At 43.2% G+C, this 19851-nt stretch overlaps 1 long non-coding RNA gene and 1 pseudogene across 2 annotated transcripts; both read right to left on the reverse strand.

Moving 5' to 3' along the window:
- Positions 1 to 371: 371 nt before the first annotated feature.
- Positions 372 to 2066, reverse strand: LOC115190474 (uncharacterized). 2 transcript variants are annotated; one of them, XR_003877278.1, is made up of 3 exons: positions 1979 to 2066; positions 1240 to 1599; positions 372 to 1019 (listed from the first exon to the last, which is right to left on the reverse strand). It is a non-coding gene; the product is annotated as an uncharacterized LOC115190474 (long non-coding RNA). The 2 variants fall into 2 exon arrangements; XR_003877277.1 differs by having other exon boundaries at positions 372 to 1599.
- A 2763-nt stretch (positions 2067 to 4829) lies between these two features.
- On the reverse strand, positions 4830 to 19617 carry LOC115190473 (epididymis-specific alpha-mannosidase-like; annotated as a pseudogene).
- Between the last annotated feature and the right edge of the window lie 234 nt (positions 19618 to 19851).

Genomic DNA, 19851 nt, shown 5'->3' on the forward strand with positions numbered 1-19851 from the left:
TTCCCTGATTAGTTCCCTATATATGTCACTCCCTTTGGTTCCTTCCCCAGGTGTCATTGTTTCTGTTTCATGTCTGTGCGTTGTTCGTATTTTGTATTATGTTGCGTTTATGAATTAAAACGCTCACTCCCTGAACTTGCTTCCCGACTCTTAGCGCACATTGTTACAAAGTAAAAAGTTAAATCATTGGCAAAATGATGGGGAAAGCAGAGAACTAAATGAACAGGTTGTGAAAGTCTTCCTTCCAACATCTGATGTAAAATTTGGCAAAGAGAAAATGTCAAGTTATTGTTTCTGAGGCAATTTAAGACAGAACTTTGTATGGTGCAATATTTGTTTTATTAAGTCTTTAAAACAAACCAAATACAACTGTTTTATAACGTATGGATTTATTTTTTAAATTATAACCATCAACAACATCAATAAAGCCCACATTCGATTCGGTTGACTACATGCACATAGTGTGAACTATTGAACAACTCACACACAAATGAAATGTTTAAGCTAAAGCTCCTAACTACGGTAGTCACTAAGCATCACACCATCAGTGGTGAACTAACAGTGATGAGTAACTCTGTTGTGGTATTCTGCAGGTCTCCCTGTAGAGAGGTGACATGGTGGAGGTCCATAATGATCAACAGGAAGTCACTGCGTCGTGTCAGTCTCTTTCTTCTCTATGAAAGAAAATGTCCATTGGTCTCTTAGCTATAGCTGAAAGAAACCAACACAACACTGGCCTGCATTCACATTACTATGTGTGTTATAATGAATATTGAAAAGGGAATGAGATAAAGTCAAATTAAGTTAAAGTAAAGTAACTTAAAGAAAGTTCAAGTACATTTTTTAAATAATGTTATATTTTTGTGGATCCATACGTTATGAATTCAAATTATCGACAGACTTACATTGACTTTTCTTCCACTGGTAGCTATAGTAACAGAATATGGCCACCAGTATAATGACTGGGAGACATCTCAAGGTGTAGGGGACTGCTATGTCCTCCGAGGTCTCAATAATCACTGTAAACACATACATGGTGTCAATACACACAAGTTATTATACAAATCCTGACAGACTACACATGGAATATTGCTATTCAGGAGAATTGAGAACTGTATATTGTTGTAAAGTGATTGATCTGTGTAATAGCCTATAAGTCAAAACCTTACTCTTTAGCTTCTGTACATCAGTGGTACACATTATGCTTGACAAAGATATAGACCAAATCAGACTACTCACCTTGGCTTTTATGCTCTCTGACTGTAACTGTTATCCGTGTCCCATTCCCCACAGATTCAATAAGAGATGGTAACTCCATAGTAACTTTACAGATGTAGGTACCCGTGTCATTTCTAGTGAGGTTTGAGATGCTCCAATGTGAGCAGTTACAGGCTACAGTCTGTTGAGATGCCCTGTCATGACACTGCCTGTTGTTGACCAGTAAACTATTATATTTTATCTCGGTGTGTCCTTCTTTATGCCAATTAACTGTCGCTCTCGACACATTTGTATTCCAGCAGCACTGGATCTGAACAGTGTCACCCTCTGTTACTGTTACATTATGAGGAGACTGGATCACCACCAACGTGCCGCTTATACCTGTGGAGAGACAGAGAAAACAACATATTACTAAAGTATCAAATGACAAGGATACACATAAAATCCAATGTAATGTATAGATCCTTATGACACACACACATCTGAGTCATTATTCACTCATTTTTACCATGGTATAAACAAGGTTTTCTTTTTTGTCAACAATTGATTTTTATTGAGTCGGTATAATCAATAAGAATCTCACCACCATTTAACAAACACACAACCTCTTCCAAACAAACCGGTTTTATGAGTTCTACATCAGACACGTAAAACAAGCATGAGGAAGAATACAATCATTTGTTTTCACCAGTTATTTTCAAAATATTTCTAAAGTATAAGTTAGGTTTTGATCAACCCAATATGAACGGTCTGCACTTACCGCAGGATGAGAGAAAACAGATTGACGAGCAGAGCAGGTGTAACAGTATAGCTTCCATCCCTCTCTTCGCCCCAACCTGGGCTCGAACCAGGGACCCTCTGCACACATCAACAACTGACACCCAAGGTCTCAGAGCGAGTGACGTCACCGATTGAAACCCTATTAGCGCGCACCACCGCTAACTAGCAAGCCATTTCACATCGGTTACACAGGCAGCAACACAACAAGTTATAAAAGCACCTCATGTGAGATGACTGATGGGGTGATCTGTTCTCTCACTTATACCAACCCCTTTCTGACTCTCCCTCTCTCTCCGTATTTATTTATTTCACACTTTCACAGCCAATCACAGCTTGGCATTTCTCTCTCCCCTTTGTACTGGCAACACTGCTGTGGACTCCACTACCCATCTCCCCTTGCGTAAGTATAGTGAAAATTGACCTCAAAATTACAGTAAGCTTGGAAAAAAAATTCTGCAGACTGGAGAAATGTAACAGTCATACGATCTGTATTAAAGGAATCTTAACTAGGGCCCAGAGTGTATCCAGGGACCATCTCCTTGGTATCCCTCACGTCAACCTTCAGAGGCTTCACCTAGACCAGGGATGTCAAACTCATTCCACGGAGGGCCGATTGTCTGCTGGTTTTCCCTCCTCCCTTGTACTTGATTGATTAATTAAGATCATTGATTAGTAAGAAACTCTCCTCACTTGGTTGTCTAGGTCTTAATTGAAAGTAAACACCAAAAACCAGCCCAACACTAGGCCAGAGACGGTATAGAAACCAAGACATCCCTCCGCCTAATTTTTTCTGATTGGGGCGAAACCACTCTGGTCCACTATGGGGGCGTCTCAGAGCAAGACATCTCACTGGCAAAGAAATGTGGGTCGGGGCGGGTGAGCAGACAAGTGGAGCCTGATGTTCCCTCTCTTGCGTGAGCATGCCAGATATTGGTTGCGTTCCCCTGCTCAGATGTTGCATGCATCAACGAGTAATATGTAAAATACCTATCCAGGTGTTGTGAGATCTGGCATCAGCAACACCTGGGTAGAGGAACAAGCCCCATTTGGATGAACCGTGAGCTCACATGGGAAAGCATGCTTACGCAAGAGGGAACACCCACTTAGACAGGAACATTTCATATTTTTTACAATGGTAAATGGCTTGAGTGAACCATCTTCATTTATCCACCATCTTTGACTAGGCCAAGGAATGAGTTTGGCACCATTGACCTAGGCAGGGCTGCCCAACCCTCTTCCTGGAGACCTACTGTCCTGTAGATTCAGTCCAACCCTAATTTAGCATATCTGATTAAGCTAGTTAAGGTGTTGAGCAGCTAATTAGCAGAAACAGGTGTGTTAAATTAGGGTTGAACTGAAAACCCACAGGACTGTAGATCTCCAGGAAGAGGGTTGGACAGCCCTGACCTAGAGTGTGGTCCCAGCACCATGTCCTTTCTGAAATCTCAGTATGTCCACAGTAACCAAGCAAAGTATCTCCCATCATCCTTTTGCAAATGTGATAAAACGCATGTCAGGTAAAGTGGCAAAGGTCTATCCCTTAGTTTGATCACTTCGTACTATTTGCATGCTTGCCCAAAACTGCCCCTTCAAAATGACGCTTGCTCATCTCATTGTCTTTCTCCATTGAACAGGTGCAAAATCCTATGAGTCACCGCTGTAGACGTCACAAGAAAAAGCAATGCATTTAATGGAAATTTCTCTGTGTGTGTGATCATGTTTGGCATAATGCTGCTTTTCTAATAACCTGTCTTGGTTGGGTTCATGCGAGTGGCGAGTTGACTGCACAAAGGAGTTAACCACACTCATAAGCAATTTGGCAGTACGCCCAGAACATTGCTCTGGGAACAAGGAATGACAATATCTCATTTAAGGTAAGAAGCCTGGTGTGCTATCAGTCACATGCAGGAACCAACCATGCTTAGAGGACTTGTTTGTGTTGCAGTATAAAGGGAACCTCCCCTTTAGAGTTCCATCAGGCTTGTACTGAATTAATGAACCTCTGTGTATTAAAGATTGCTTAACTTACTTCGACTTTTGGGGCGGCAGGTAGCCTAGTGGTTAGATCGTTGGGCCAGTAACCGAAAGGATCGAATCCCCGAGCTGACAAGTTAAAAATCTGTCATTCTGCCCATGAACAAGGCAGTTGGCCTACCGGCGAACAGTTAGTTGTCATTGTAAATAAGAATTTGTCCTTTACTGAGTTGAATATATATATATATATTTGTTTTAACTAGGCATGTCTTTAGCGGTGAATTTCCACAACTCCTCTATCAATGGATCTGAACAGAAACCCTGGATGAGTTTATATTTGAACTTTCAGATTGATCACTGGGTGCTCTTGATTTGAACGGCGCATTTTAGAGCCACTGGAAAGGGACAATTCAAGTGAACCAAGTGCAGCTATAGACTAATGTCACCCTACCTTTACACTTGTAGTTGTGAAATTGATAGATGTTACGGCATGGTCGGAACTAGAAGCACAAGCATTTCGCAACACTCGCATTAACATCTAACCATGTGTGTGACCAATAATATTTGATTTATAGACTGTCACCCTATGGAAAGTTGTTATTCGCTAAGGCCAATAACAGGAAGTGGCCGTGTGGTCTACTGTGGACTGTCAGCACTGCGCTCACTTGCAAACAGGAAGACCGTTTCTCACCTACGGCGTACAGATGAACAACCTTACCGCTACTCAAACAGTGAGAACCTAACCCAGTAGTTATGAGGGTATCAGATGCTTTGAGGCATCAATAATGACCTTCCCCTCTCCAAGGCCTTAAAACAGAAGCACTTCAACTGAGGAAAATAAAGAAATAGACAAAATGTACATTACAGAATGTTTAATCCCATGTTCTACATGTCAGAAGGCCTCTCTGCAGACTAGTTATCCATCTTCACAGAAGACTGAAGGGGAACTGGAACTTTCTACTTGAGCTTGAAGTAAACAAAGAAGGTCCTGATTTCTTTGGGTGATATGGTCACGTTGAACTCTCCTCTCACACCAACACTTGACCTCTTGACCCCTGAAACAAACAAATACGAACACTCAGGACATAGACAAAAACAAACAATTGTAAACACATTTTCTTCTTCAGATTTCACAGCTGGTTAACAAACACTACAGCCTACTCCATTGTGAACTGAATTGACAGCTCCTGAATCTCAAGGTACACTGATACAGTAACTTCTCTCATCTTTTAACAAAAGGCATGTGTCCAGATGCAATATTTCACCCCCACCAATGCTGAACTGAAGCTTACCAACACTCACACCCCTCCCTGGGTCTTCTGAAGCCTTCCACTTCCACCTCTGGAGGTCGGCGATATCCCAGGTTCCTGTGAGAGAGCGCTCCTCCAACGCTCTCACTTCCCCCATGCCCCGCAGCACTTCCTGGTTTACACAGGAAATGGATTTTCAAACCAAATACAGTGTAAATGGAGTAGTGACCTGGGCTGTTGCAGTGACCGTATTACCGGCAGTCAAACTCCAGGTCAAATCAAAGTTTGTTACATGCGCCGAATACAACACTAAGGTCTACACCTGAAATGCTTACTTACAGGCTCTAACCAATAATGCAAAAAAGGTATTAGGTGAACAATACGTCTTTAAAAAAAATAATAAAACAGTAAAAAGACAGGCTATATAGAGTAGCGAGGCTACATACAGACACCGGTTAGTAGGGTTGATTGAGGTAGTATGTACATGTAGATATGGTTGAAGTGACTATGCATATATGAACAGAAAGTACCAGTAACGTAAAAGAGGGGTTGGCGGGACACAATGCAGATAGCCCGGTTAGCCAATGTGCGGGAACACTGGTTGGTCAGGTCAATTGAAGTATGTACATGAATGTATCGTTAAAGTGACTATGCATATATGATAAACGAACAAATGTGACCGTTTAGTCACGGTAATTAGGCATCTCCAAGCTATGATGCCGATGGTCGTTATGAGCCTACCAAACTTGCTAACTGCCTGGTACTCAGCTCTCCATTGTCCCACTAATCACTCCGATATCAATGCAAATGTCATTGAAAATCTAATCAAACACTTCAAGAGTGCCCATGTTGCGCAACATTTCTATAAGCTATGCAATCGCACGAGAAAACAGGGTGATGGCCTCATAAAGAGAATGATCCCATCAGCTTTCTATAGGCTAGGTCTACTATATTTCTCAACTTTACTAATATTAAACACATTGCATCTTTACAACAGGAGTATAGCCCAGTTGAATTAAAAAAAAAAAATTGCCAAAGAAAAAACCTGTTATTGCTTTGTCATTATGGGGTATTGTGTGGAGATTGAGGAACAAAAACTATTGAATCCATTTTAGAACAAGGCTGTAACGTAACAAAATGTGGAGAAAGTCAAGGGGTCTGAATAGTTTCCGAATGCATTGTAGGCTAGTGCTTTTGCTATCCGATGTGTCTTCACTGTGAGAAAGACCCAATCACATGGAGAGCCATGTGAGTGAGAGGAGCGTAGGAAAGCACAGGGCACAACGCAGCATTCCCGGGCAAGGGCACAATGGCCGCTGCTCGCAAAAGGCATGGATTTTCATCGGGTGCATTACAGACAAAGGGGATGGGGCAGTGACATGAGGCATTATCAAGTGCTTGTCAAATTGTGAATGAGAGAGACTAATGAAGGGTGTACAGCATGAGCAAAACAAAGCAGAGCTCAAGCCTTTCAAGAAACTTTTTTCAAGTCATTATAGTTACATTGTGCACAATTAGAATATATTTAAAAAAAATAAACATACAACTAAACTTGCATAAATAACTAAACTTGCATAAATAACTAAATTAAGCATATACAGAAGCAGTCAAAAGTTGACACCTACTCATTCCAGGGTATTTTGATATTTTTACTATTTTCGACTTTGTAGAATAACTATGAAGTAACACATATGGAATCAACTAGTAACCAAAAAGAAATAAAAATAAAAATAAGGAAAATTAAAGAACTTTGAAAGTTTCTTCAAGTGCAGTCGCAAAAACCATCAGCCGCTATGATGAAACTGGCTCTCATGAGGACCGCCACAGGAAAGGAAGACCCAGAGTTACCTCTGCTGCAGAGGAAAAGTTCATTAAAGTTACCAGCCTCAGAAATTACAGCCCAAATAAATGCTTCAGAGTTCAAGGAACAGACACATCAACAGTTCAGAGGAGACTGCGTGAATCAGGCCTTCATGGTCAAAGGACACCAATAACAAAAAGAGACTGGCTTGGGACAAGAAACACAAGCAATGGACATTAGACCGGTGGAAATCTGTCCTTTGATCTTATGAGTCCAAATTTGAGATTTTTGGTTCCAGCTGCCATTTCTTTTGAGACGCAGAGCAAATGAACGGATGATCTTCGCATGTGTGGTCCCCACCGTGAAGCATGCAGGAGGTATTGTGATGGTGCTTTGCTGGGTACACGGTCTGTGATTTATTTAGAATTCAAGGCACACTTAACCAGCATGGCTACCACAGCATTCTGCAGCAATACGCCATCCCATCTGGTTTGCACCTAGTGGGACTATCATTTGTTTTTCCAACAGGACAATGACCCAACACACCTCCAGGCTGTGTAAGGGCTATTTGACCAAGGAGGAGAGTGATGGAGTGCTGCATCAAATGACCTGGCCTCCACAATCACCCAACCTCAACCCAAATGAGATGGTTTGGGATGAGTTGGACCGCAGAGCGAAGGAAATGCAGACGAGTGCTCAGCATATGTGGGAACTCCTTCAAGACTGTTGGAAAAGCATTCCAGGTGAAGCTTGTTGAGAGAATGCCAAGAGTGTCCAGAGCTGTCGTCAAGGCAAAGGGGGGCTGCATTGAAGAATCTCAAATACTTTTTGGTTACTACATGATTCCATATCTATTATTGCATAGTTTGGATGCCTTGACTATTATTCTACAATGCAGAAAATAGTAAAAATAAAGAAAAACCCTTAAATTAGTAGGTGTTTCCAAACATTTGACTGGTACTGTAGGAGTACCCATTTCTTTGCTAACCTCTCAACTCAGAAAAGCTGCATGTACGCACTCCCTCAAATCGTTGAGAAAATATTTACTTTATTCAGCTTTGTTCAATTGTATTCCTCAAACTATAATATAAAATAATACACTGAATTCTAAGCAAATCTTGTCTGCTAAATGAACTAGTGTAGCCCACAGCCATATGGCATAAGCCAGATCAGGACAACTCAGAATATGCTATTCTGTTCTTCTGAAATAGACTACATTTTCTTCATATCATGCTTCTTTAGACCTGTCTAAAATAAATAATGGGTTTATTGTGAAGGTGTAGGCTATATTACATGGACTTATTAGACTTTATAATATGTAGAGGTTTGATAGGTCTGCATCAGTGGCTTGTAGGTTGTGTCTGGAAGCCAGGAGATGCTACATGTGTTTGTTAATTAACAGTCAAGTACCGTGAGACCAACAGTTATTTGCTTGACAATCCCCGGCTAACTAAATTTCGTAACCGCCACAGCCCAAGGAGAGACCACCAAATGTCAATATCTCAACTATTTGTTCACTAATTTAGCATTTAATACACAAACATCTGTTATCAAAGTCTCTTCATTTTGATCTCATCTAGCGGTGTTCTCTTACCTTCATGTTAATGGTAGATGGCTGAGACAGAACCGGGTCTTCCCCCTTCTCATACAGATGCATGATCCTGAGTAGGACCCGATCGTAGTCCGGCTGTGTGGAACCAGTCTCTATGTTGCGGAGGTGCAGGGTGTGGTTGGAGTTGTAGACCCAGCCCGGGACACTAAGCGTCAGCAGGTGGAGGTTGTCAGGCAGGACCACGGGGCGAATCGGAGATCTGGTCCGAGGCTCCTTCCTCCAGGCCTTCTCTAGAGGGGGCAGTGAATGGCATTGTGGGTATGAGATCATACATTGTGACAATGCATAGTACAGGTGAGCAAAAACATGGTCGACTCTATTTGGGAAGGTTTCAATTGTGTATTTGTTTTTAGAATGGATTCCACTATGGATTTCCAGGGAAAGTTTAGTGGAAAGTAGCTGTGCGTGCTTTAAGCAGGTTGGTATTTACTGTCATGAATCTTGTCCTGAAGGCAGCTCTGCAGAGTGGTCACTAACTAGCACAGCCACAAAGTCATAAAATCTGATTTTAAACCTAACCTTAACCCATTACATACTGCTAACCCTAATCTTAAATTAAGACCAAAATGCACATTTTGTTTTCATGAATGTTTACGATATAGCTAATTTTCACTTTGCAGCTGGAGCATCTAGAGGAAAATTGTTCAGTTCTGCCTCCAGGTCAAGATTCATGACAATAAAGTTCAACCTGCGAGCCTGGAAACAGGAGAGCTATAAGGAGTGGACTCACGTGGCCTGTCGATGGGCATGACCACAGGTCTGTGCTGCAGCTCTAGCGCCTCCCTCTGGTAGAGAGAGGAGGTAGCAGCCAGGGAGCCCAGTGTCATCCACAGGACAGGTCTCACCACCGAGCTGTCGTTCAGGGTCAGGTTATAACTCAGAGTCCACTCCTGGTTGTTCCACAGACGTCGGTGGAGCATCACCTGGGACAGATACAAGGGGTTGAGGTTGTGTGTGTGTGTGTGTGTGTGTGTGAGTGTACGCATCTCATACATAAAACACACTCACCTCCAGCTCTCCCTCACTCTGGCTGGATGCACCATGAGCTCTCTCACTGAGGAGGACCAGTCTGCTAGAGTCATCTTCAATGTAGGCCATTCGAACCATGGGGTAGTAGTTCTGCAGTACACAAACACGGGAAGAAACACAAGCAATTGTCACAAAGTCCTGAACAGTAACCCAGGCCTGAACCACCAAAAAGGAAAGCTGAGGAGACCAAACACCCAAGTAGGAAGAAACCTTGAGGAACCAGGCTCAAAGTGTAGCACATCTTCTGGCTGGCAAGGTACTGTGGAAGTTGTGTACATTTAATCCTCTACACAAAACTGTCCTTAAATACAACCCACTCACTCTGGCAACAGAATCATTGACGAACGTCCTGGAAGGCCTCTTCATCATCTGGTACCCGTTGTCGTCAGTGAACAGAGTCCTGTTGTTCTTCAGGCTGGTCTTGGTCCTGAGGACAGCCTCGGTGTTGACCACCAGGGGGCCCAGCGAGTAGCTCTGCTCCAGCCTGTAACACAGCCTGCCCCTGGGGAAACTCTGTGGTACTCTGGTGGTGACAGAGTAGGTGTAGTCCTCATCTGTTTCCTCCCTGCAGACAGAACCCATTGTTAATGTGAGCCACCCAATATTAGACCTGCACCTTACTAAGGTGTAGTGTGGTATGAGTGTGCGCGTGTGTGAGAACGAGAGGTGATAGATGGAATATTAAAGAGATAGTAGCCACGGAAGGAGGGTGCATGGAAACCAAAGACTGACAGAAAGGAGTTGTTCACATTCCCACCTGTAGAAGTACTGTCTGATCTCAGTGATGATCTTCCCAGGGACAATCTCCATCTTGACGGCCTTGTACGCCCTCACTGCCGAGCCGTTAGCACTGAAGATGTAGTTGTCAGAGATGGGCCCTGCGCTGACATTCCCATTGACCTGGTACTCCCAGAAATCCTGACTCATTCTCACCGTTCTCTTCTCATGCCTGTCAGGGTCACAGAAAGGTCTCAGGGGGCATTGTTGACCTAACACTTGGGCTGCATTCAAAAGGAAAACGTTGTGCAACGTTCAGTAAAATAAAGATGCTTCTCTTCTCTGTAGAAGAAATCACATCAGCTCTATTAATGACCTTTATCTGCAACGTTCCACAACGTTTGCCTGTTGAATGTGCCCCTAATGTGAATGTTGACTATAACTACCTGTCGGTGATGCTATGCAGTAGGTTAGTATCCTGGTCCAGCATGATCTTATAACACTCATTCAGAACCGGTAAGAGTCTCCTTCCTGTCTTCAACTCCTGTGAAACATTTAGTCTCTTGAACGACACAACCCAGGCCTGGTGGGTCAAGGACCCCTCTTTACCCGGCTTCTCTGAGAACTTGATGAGGTACTTCTTGTGTTGGAGACCGCCAAGGTCCACCACGATGAACAGGTCATAGGTCATGTTGGAGTCAGCTGAACTCTGGGTCTGTTGGGAGCAGAGAGACACAGGCCGTGTTCATTAGACACTAAACAGAAGAAAACAGACAAACTGAGAAGGAATACCTGGACTCGTCCAATAAGAAACACTAATTTTCATTTTCGGTTGCAAAATGTTTCTTGCTGAGTGCCCAATGAACACAATCAGTTATCTGAAAACTGAGTGTGTTTATAAGGTATGATATATATCTGCAGTTCCATTAACCTCTAGGGTAGGGGGCAGTATTTTCACATCCGGATAAAAAACGTACCCGATTTAATCTGGTTATTACTACTGCCCAGAAACTAGAATATGCGTATAATTGTTTGATTTGGATAGAAAACACGCAAAAGTTTCTAAAACTGTTTGAATGGTGTCTGTGTATAACAGAACTCATGGTGTCTGTGTATAACAGAACTCATATGGCAGGCAAAAACCTGAGAAGATTCCCAACAGGAAGCGCCCTCTGACCATCTACACTCTCTTTATTGAAAACTGAGGATCTCTGCTGTAACATGACCCTTCCTACGGCTCCCATAGGCTCTCAGAAGGCGGCAAACCGGTGAATGATGTCTTTGGAGCCCCTGGCTGAAAAACATTAGCGCATTTGGTAAGTGGTCGATCTGAGAACAATGAGACGGGCGCGCACGTGCACGTGAAGAGGCCATTTTCAACTTTGAACGAAAACAGGGTTTCCCGGTCGGAATATTATCGCTTTTTTACGAGAAAAATCGCATAAAAATTGATTTTAAACAGCGTTTGACATGCTTCGAAGTACGGTAATGGAACATTTAGAAATATTTTGTCACAATACGCGTCCGCGCGTCACCCTTCGGATAGTGTCTTGAACGCAAGAACAGAACAGAGGATATTTGAACATAACTAGGGATTATTTTGAACCAAAACAACATTTGTGGATGAAGTATAAGTCCTGGGAGTGCATTCTGACGAAGAACAGCAAAGGTAATCCAATTTCTTATAGTAAATCTGAGTTTGGTGAGTGCCAAACTTGGTGGGTGTCAAAATAGCTAGCCCGTGATGGCGAGCTATCTACTCAGAATATTGCAAAATGTGCTTTTGCCGAAAAGCCATTTTAAAATCGGACACCGCGATTGCATAAAGGAGTTCTGTATCTATAATTCTTAAAATACTTGTTATGTTTTTTGTGAACGTTTATCGTGAGTAATTTAATAAATTCACCGGAAGTTTGCGGTGGATATGCTAGTTCTGAACGTCACATGCTAATGTAAAAAGCTGGTTTTTGATACAAATATGAACTTGATTGAACAAAACATGCATGTATTGTATAACATAATGTCCTAGGAGTGTCATCTGATGAAAATCAAAGGTTAGTGCTGCATTTAGCTGTGGTTTTGGTTTTTGTGACATTATATGCTAGCTTGAAAAATGGGTGTCTGATTATTTCTGGCTGGGTACTCTGCTGACATAATCTAATGTTTTGCTTACGTTGTAAAGCCTTTTTGAAATCGGACAGTGTGGTTAGATTAACGAGAGTCTTGTCTTTAAAATGCTGTAAAATAGTCATATGTTTGAGAAATTGAAGTAATAGCATTTCTAAGGTATTTGAATATCGCGCCACGGGATTCCACTGGCTGTTGAGTAGGTGGGCCGATTTCGTCCCACATACCCTAGAGAGGTTAACACATGGCTTTTAAGTGATATAATGGTGACTCATTGTTCTACAAAGTGTTTAACTGGATAAATCCACACTACCTGTGCAGGTACGGGCTGTCCTTGGTCGTCGAACACGGTTGCCATGGGGAAGGTTACCGTGACGTTGATGATGGCGGTGGTGTTCCATGCCAGGGGGTTGTACACAATGATGTGCTGCTCCAGGTCCTGATGGGAGCCTGCAATTACATTCATTATCAAAATGTTGATTTATGTAAAAAAGACCCATGTTGTAGTTGATGAAGATCGTCATGAAATGACGCCTTGGACCAAGCTGAACCTTGGGCCTTGTTAGAATACAAAATATATCCTTTTGCACCCCCTTCCTTGATGTGTACTCACTGATCTGTAGTGTGTGATTGGATAAGTGAAAACCCGCTTCCCATCCTACTACTTTCACAAATCCACATCTCTGAGTTCATGTCAAATAATTAAGGATAAATATTTTTCAATTATTCATTATTATTTTGAAGTACAGTACTTTACCCTTGCTATGAGAGTCTTGTCTATTGAAGGCTTCAGAGTTGCTAGCGGTGCCCAGGGCCTGGGGCAGGAGGAAGAGGGCAGCTAGGAGTTCTTCTACTCCCATCATAGCCTGGGTTAGGTGCTCTATGTACATGTCAGACACCTTGGGAGACTCTGTCCCTGTGATCCCATCATGGTGCTGCACCTGGAGATAAGACAGAAGGAGAATAAGAGGAGAACAGTACTTCTATTACATCTATTACAATAATTCCTTTTGTGGGTCTTTAATTTCAAAATGTGTCTGACAAAAGTGGGATATGAGATTGTTTAATCACTTGGTTACAATGATAGGTATAATTAATACATATAAATACACAATGAGTCACAATCAGTGAGTATTTTGATCAGGCACCTCAGAGACATCCCAGCAGTGGTCCTACAGCTTCTGCAGAGCTTCTTCTTTTGTGAATGGTCCATCTGGGTAGCTGACCCGGTACCGGGTGAACAGAGTCTCTGCAACCTGCAGCTGGGAACTAGCTCTCCTGGCTGTCCCCTTCAGGACATTCCAGGAGGCATAGAACCCAGTTCATGACTGAAAAGGTTCTGTAGAGATGAAAGGTTCCTTTTTAGCATTTTTCACCCCTCTGCTTCATAGCAGTTATTACTCCTACATGTTTTGACTGTGCCAAGTCTTGGTCATTGGAACCATTGATACTGTATATACAGTGCATTCGGAAAGTATTCAGACCCCTTGACTTGTTCCATATTTGTTATGTTAGTCTTATCCTAAAATGTATGAAAAAATATATAACTATCATCGATCGACACACAATACCCCAATATGACAAAGCGAAAAAAGTTTTTTTGAAACATTAGCAAATGTAAAAAATAAAATAAAAATCTGAAATAACTTATTCAGACCCTTTGCTATGAGTCTCGAAATTAGGCTCAGGTGCTTCCTGTTTCCATTGATCATCCTTGATGTTTCAACAACTTTATTGGAGTCCACTTGTGGTAAAATCAATTGATTAGACATGATTTGGAAAGGCACACACCTGTCTATATAAGGTCCCACAGTTGAAAGTACATGTCAGAGCAAACACCAAGCCATTTTTTAAAAACCTTTATTTAACTAGTCTAGTCAGTTAAGAACAATTCTTATTTACAATGAACTACCCCGGCCAAACCTAGACAACGTTGGGCCAATTGTGCACCGCCCTATGGGACTCCCAATCACGGCCGGTTGTGATACAGACCGCAACGCCACTCAGGAACCATGAGGTCGAAGGAATTGTCCGTAGAGCTCAGAGACAGGATTGTGTCGAGGCACATATCTGGGGACGGGTACCAACACAATTCTGCAGCATTGGAGGTCCCCAAGAACATAGTGGACTCCATCATTCTTAAAAGGAAGAAGTTTGGAAACAACAAGACTCTTCCGAGAGCTGGCCGCCCGGCCTGAGCAAATGGGGGAGAAGGGCTTGGTCAGGGAGGTGACCAAGAACCCGATGGTCACTCTGATGGCACTCCAGAGTTCCTCTGTGGAGATGGGAGAACAACCATCTCTGCAGCACTCCACCAATCAGGACTTAATGGTAGAGTTGCCAGACGGAAGCTGTTTCTCAGTAGAAGGCTCATGACAGCTTGGAGTTTGCCAAAAGGCACATAAAGTCTCCTAGACAATGAGAAACAAGATTCTCTGGTCTGATGAAACCAAGATTGACATTTTTGGCCTCAATGCCAAATGTCACATCTGGAGAAAACCTGGCACCATCTCTATGGTGAAGCATGGTGGTGGCAGCATCATGCTGTGGGGATGTTTTTCAGTGGCAGGGACTGGGAGACTAGTCAGGATTGAGGGAAAGATGAACGGAGCAAAGTACAGAGAGATCCTTGATGAAATCCTGCTCCAGAGCTCTTAGACCTTTGCCCCAGTCGGAGGTCCTGGGGATGAAGGTTCACCTTCCAACAGTACAATGGCCCCTAAGCACACAGCCAAGACAACGCAGGAGTGGCTTCGGGACAAGTCTCTGAACGTCCTTGAGTGGCCCAGACAGAATCCGGACTTGAACCCGATCGAACATCTCTGGAGAGACCTGGAAATAGCTGTGCAGCTACGGTCCCCATCCAACCTGGCAGAGCTTGAGATGATCTGCAGAGAAGAAATGGGAGAAACTCCCCAAATACAGGTGTGCCAAGCTTGTAGCGTCATACCCAAGAAGACTCGAGGCTGTAATCGCTGTCAAAGGTACTTCAACAAAGTACTGAATAAAGGCTCTGAATACTTACGGAAATGTGATATCTTTTTATTATAAAATGTTCAAATTTCTAGAATCCTGTTTCTTTTTTCATTATGAAGTATTGTGTGTTGAGAGGAATAAAGACTATTTTATACATTTTAGAATAAGTATGTAACGTATAATGTGGAAAAGGGTTGTTATTCCTTTCCGAATGAACTGTAAAAAATAATAATAATGTTTAGACATAGGTCTTAAACATATAATAGATAAGAACATTTAAGGAAAAACCCACCGATGTGTTACGTGGAGCAGGTGAACCCAAGAGCAGACTCAGACGAGAAGACTGGGATCAGGTAACCAAGGTATTTATTGAAAAACAGGGGGAAGATGAGGTGCAGGCCAGGGAAAGCTTGGGCGAGTTGCAGGGAGCCAGGTGCTGAGGTTGGAGCGAGGGGAGTTGGGGCTGGGTGAGCAGGTCCGGAGAGGAATCCAAGGAAACAGTAGAGTGGGGGATCCAGGACAGGGTAGCAGGATTGACGAGATGTGGGACCGGACACAGGGACCAGAGTCAGAGCGGACAGACCTGTAGCGGCGAGGAAAACCAGGAACAACACGAAAGCAGGCGTAAACAGCTAAAACCACAGACTGACTGAGCAGAGATTACGATCTGGCTACGTGGAAGTGGCAGGGCTGCGTATTTGTAGAGGTCTTGATTATGGAACAGGTTGCAGCTGGTGGGGATCTGCTCCGCCTCCAGCACACCTGTCAACGCCCACACAATCACACACACACACACAGAAAGACGGAGAGAGCACTGGGGGAGTGGCGGCAGAGTAGGGAAACACAGGATGAGCAGTAGGGGGCGTGGCAGGCACAGATGTAACACAGTAAGGAAGGGAGTCCTCTCCACACACTGAAGTCTCTTCTTTATGTGCGTAATTTGTTCTTTCTTCATGCTGAACATTTGACCCAATAATGTCATCTTCTTTTGGTCTTGCTCTCTGCTTTATACCAGATGATTTCAAGTATCGGCAGTTCTGAACCAGCTTTATTTGTTGATTAAAGATCTAGTCTGTCATGTGTGCTCCCTCTCTGGCCTCAAGGTCACCAGGCTGCTCATTATGGCGCACACCTGTCACCATCGTTACGCGCACCTGCGCGTCATCAGACTCACCTGGACTCCATCACTTCCCTGATTAGTTCCCTATATATGTCACTGCCTTTGGTTCCTTCCCCAGGTGTCATTGTTTCTGTTTCATGTCTGTGCGTTGTTCGTATTTTGTATTATGTTGCGTTTATGAATTAAAACGCTCACTCCCTGAACTTGCTTCCCGTCTCTTAGCGCAGGGCCGATTGTCTGCGGGTTTTTCCCTCCTCCCTTGTACTTGATTGATTAATTAAGATCATTGATTAGTAAGAAACTCTCCTCACTTGGTTGTCTAGGTCTTAACTGAAAGTAAACACCAAAAACCAGCAAACACTAGGCCAGAGACGGTATAGAAACCAAGACATCCCTCCGCCTAATTTTTTCTGATTGGGGGCGAAACCACTCTGGTCCACTATGGGGGTGTGTCTCAGAGCAAGACATCTCACTGGCAAAGAAATGTGGGTCGGGGCGGGTGAGCAGACAAGTGGAGCCTGATGTTCCCTCTCTTGTGTGAGCATGCCAGATATTGGTTGCGTTCCCCTGCTCAGATGTTGCATGCATCAACCAGTAATATGTAAAATACCTATCCAGGTGTTGTGAGATCTGGCATCAGCAACACCTGGGCAGAGGAACAAGCCCCATTTGGATGAACCGTGAGCTCACATGGGAAAGCATGCTTACGCAAGAGGGAACACCCACTTAGACAGGAACATTTCATATTTTTACAATGGTAAATGGCTTGAGTGAACCATCTTTATTTATCCACCATCTTTGACTAGGCCAAGGAATGAGTTTGGCACCATTGACCTAGGCAGGGCTGCCCAACCCTCTTCCTGGAGACCTACTGTCCTGTAGATTCAGTCCAACCCTAATTTAGCATATCCGATTAAGCTAGTTAAGGTGTTGAGCAGCTAATTAGCAGAAACAGGTGTGTTAAATTAGGGTTGAACTGAAAACCCACAGGACTGTAGATCTCCAGAAGAGGGGTTGGACAGCCCTGACCTAGAGTGTGGTCCCAGCACCATGTCCTTTCTGAAATCTCAGTATGTCCACAGTAACCAAGCAAAGTATCTCCCATCATCCTTTTGCGAATGTGATAAAACGCATGTCAGGTAAAGGTCTATCCCTTAGTACGAAGTGATCAAACTATTTGCATGCTTGCCTAAAACTGCCCCTTCAAAATGACACTTGCTCATCTCATTGTCTTTCTCCATTGAACAGGTGCAAAATCCTATGAGTCACCGGCTGGTAGACGTCACAAGAAAAAGCAATGCATTTAATGGAAACTTCTCTGTGTGTGTGAGATCATGTTTGGCACAATGCTGCTTTTCTAATAACCTGTCTTGGTTGGGTTCATGCGAGTGGCGAGTTGACTGCACAAAGGAGTAAACAACACTCAGAAGCAATTTGGCAGTACGCCCAGAACATTGCTCTGGGAACAAGGAGTGACACAATATCTCATTTAAGGTAAGAAGCCTGGTGTGCTATCAGTCAGTCACATGCAGGAACCAACCATGCTTAGAGGACTTGTTTGTGTTGCAGTATAAAGGGAACCTCCCCGTAGAGTTCCATCAGGCTTGTACTGAATTAATGAACCTCTGTGCATTAAAGATTGCTTAGCTTACTTCGACTTTTGGGGCGGCAGGTAGCCTAGTGGTTAGATTGTTGGGCCAGTAACCGAAAGGATCGAATCCCCGAGCTGACAAGTTAAAAATCTGTCATTCTGCCCATGAACAAGGCAGTTAACCAACTGTTCGCCGGTAGGCCGTCATTGTAAATAAGAATGTCCTTTATTGACTTGAATATATATATATATATATATATTTTTTTTTTAACTAGGCATGTCTTTAGCGGTGAATTTCCACAACTCCTCTATCAATGGTTCTGAACAGAAACCCTGGATGAGTTTATATTTGAACTTTCAGATTGATCACTGGGTGCTCTTGATTTGAACGGCGCATTTTAGAGCCACTGGAAAGGGACAATTCAAGTGAACCAAGTGCAGCTATAGACTAATGTCACCCTACCTTTACACTTGTAGTTGTGAAATTGATAGATATTATGGCATGGTCGAAACTAGAAGCACAAGCATTTCGCAACACTCGCATTAACATCTAACCATGTGTGTGACCAATAATATTTGATTTATAGACTGTCACCCTACGGAAAAGTTCTTATTCGCTAGGCCAATAACAGGAAGTGGCCGTGTGGTCTACTGTGGACTGTCAGCACTGCGCTCACTTGCAAACAGGAAGAACGTTTCTCACCTACGGCGTACAGATGAACAACCTTACCGCTACTCAAACAGTGAGAACCTAACCCAGTAGTTATGAGGGTATCAGATGCTTTGAGGCATCAATAATGACCTTCCCCTCTCCAAGGCCTTAAAACAGAAGCACTTCAACTGAGGAAAATAAAGAAATAGACAAAATGTACATTACAGAATGTTTAATCCCATGTTCTACATGTCAGAAGGCCTCTCTGCAGACTAGTTATCCATCTTCACAGAAGACTGAAGGGAACTGGAACTTTCTACTTGAGCTTGAAGTAAACAAAGAAGGTCCTGATTTCTTTGGGGTGATATGGTCACGTTGAACTCTCCTCTCACACCAACACTTGACCTCTTGACACCCCTGAAACAAAACAAATACGAACACTCAGGACATAGACAAAAACAAACAATTGTAAACACATTTTCTTCTTCAGATTTCACAGCTGGTTAACAAACACTACAGCCTACTCCATTGTGAACTGAATTGACAGCTCCTGAATCTCAAGGTACACTGATACAGTAACTTCTCTCATCTTTAAACAAAAGGCATGTGTCCAGATGCAATATTTCACCCCCACCAATGCTGAACTGAAGCTTACCAACACTCACACCCCTCCCTGGGTCTTCTGAAGCCTTCCACTTCCACCTCTGGAGGTCGGCGATATCCCAGGTTCCGTGAAGAGAGCGCTCCTCCAACGCTCTCACTTCCCCCATGCCCCGCAGCACTTCCTGGTTTACACAGGAAATGGATTTTCAAACCAAATACAGTGTAAATGGAGTAGTGACCTGGGCTGTTGCAGTGACCGTATTACCGGCAGTCAAACTCCAGGTCAAATCAAAGTTTGTTACATGCGCCCGAATACAACACTAAGGTCTACACCTGAAATGCTTACTTACAGGCTCTAACCAATAATGCAAAAAAGGTATTAGGTGAACAATACGTCTTTA

Source organism: Salmo trutta, unplaced genomic scaffold, assembly GCF_901001165.1.
Source record: "Salmo trutta unplaced genomic scaffold, fSalTru1.1, whole genome shotgun sequence".
Lineage (NCBI taxonomy): Eukaryota > Metazoa > Chordata > Actinopteri > Salmoniformes > Salmonidae > Salmo > Salmo trutta.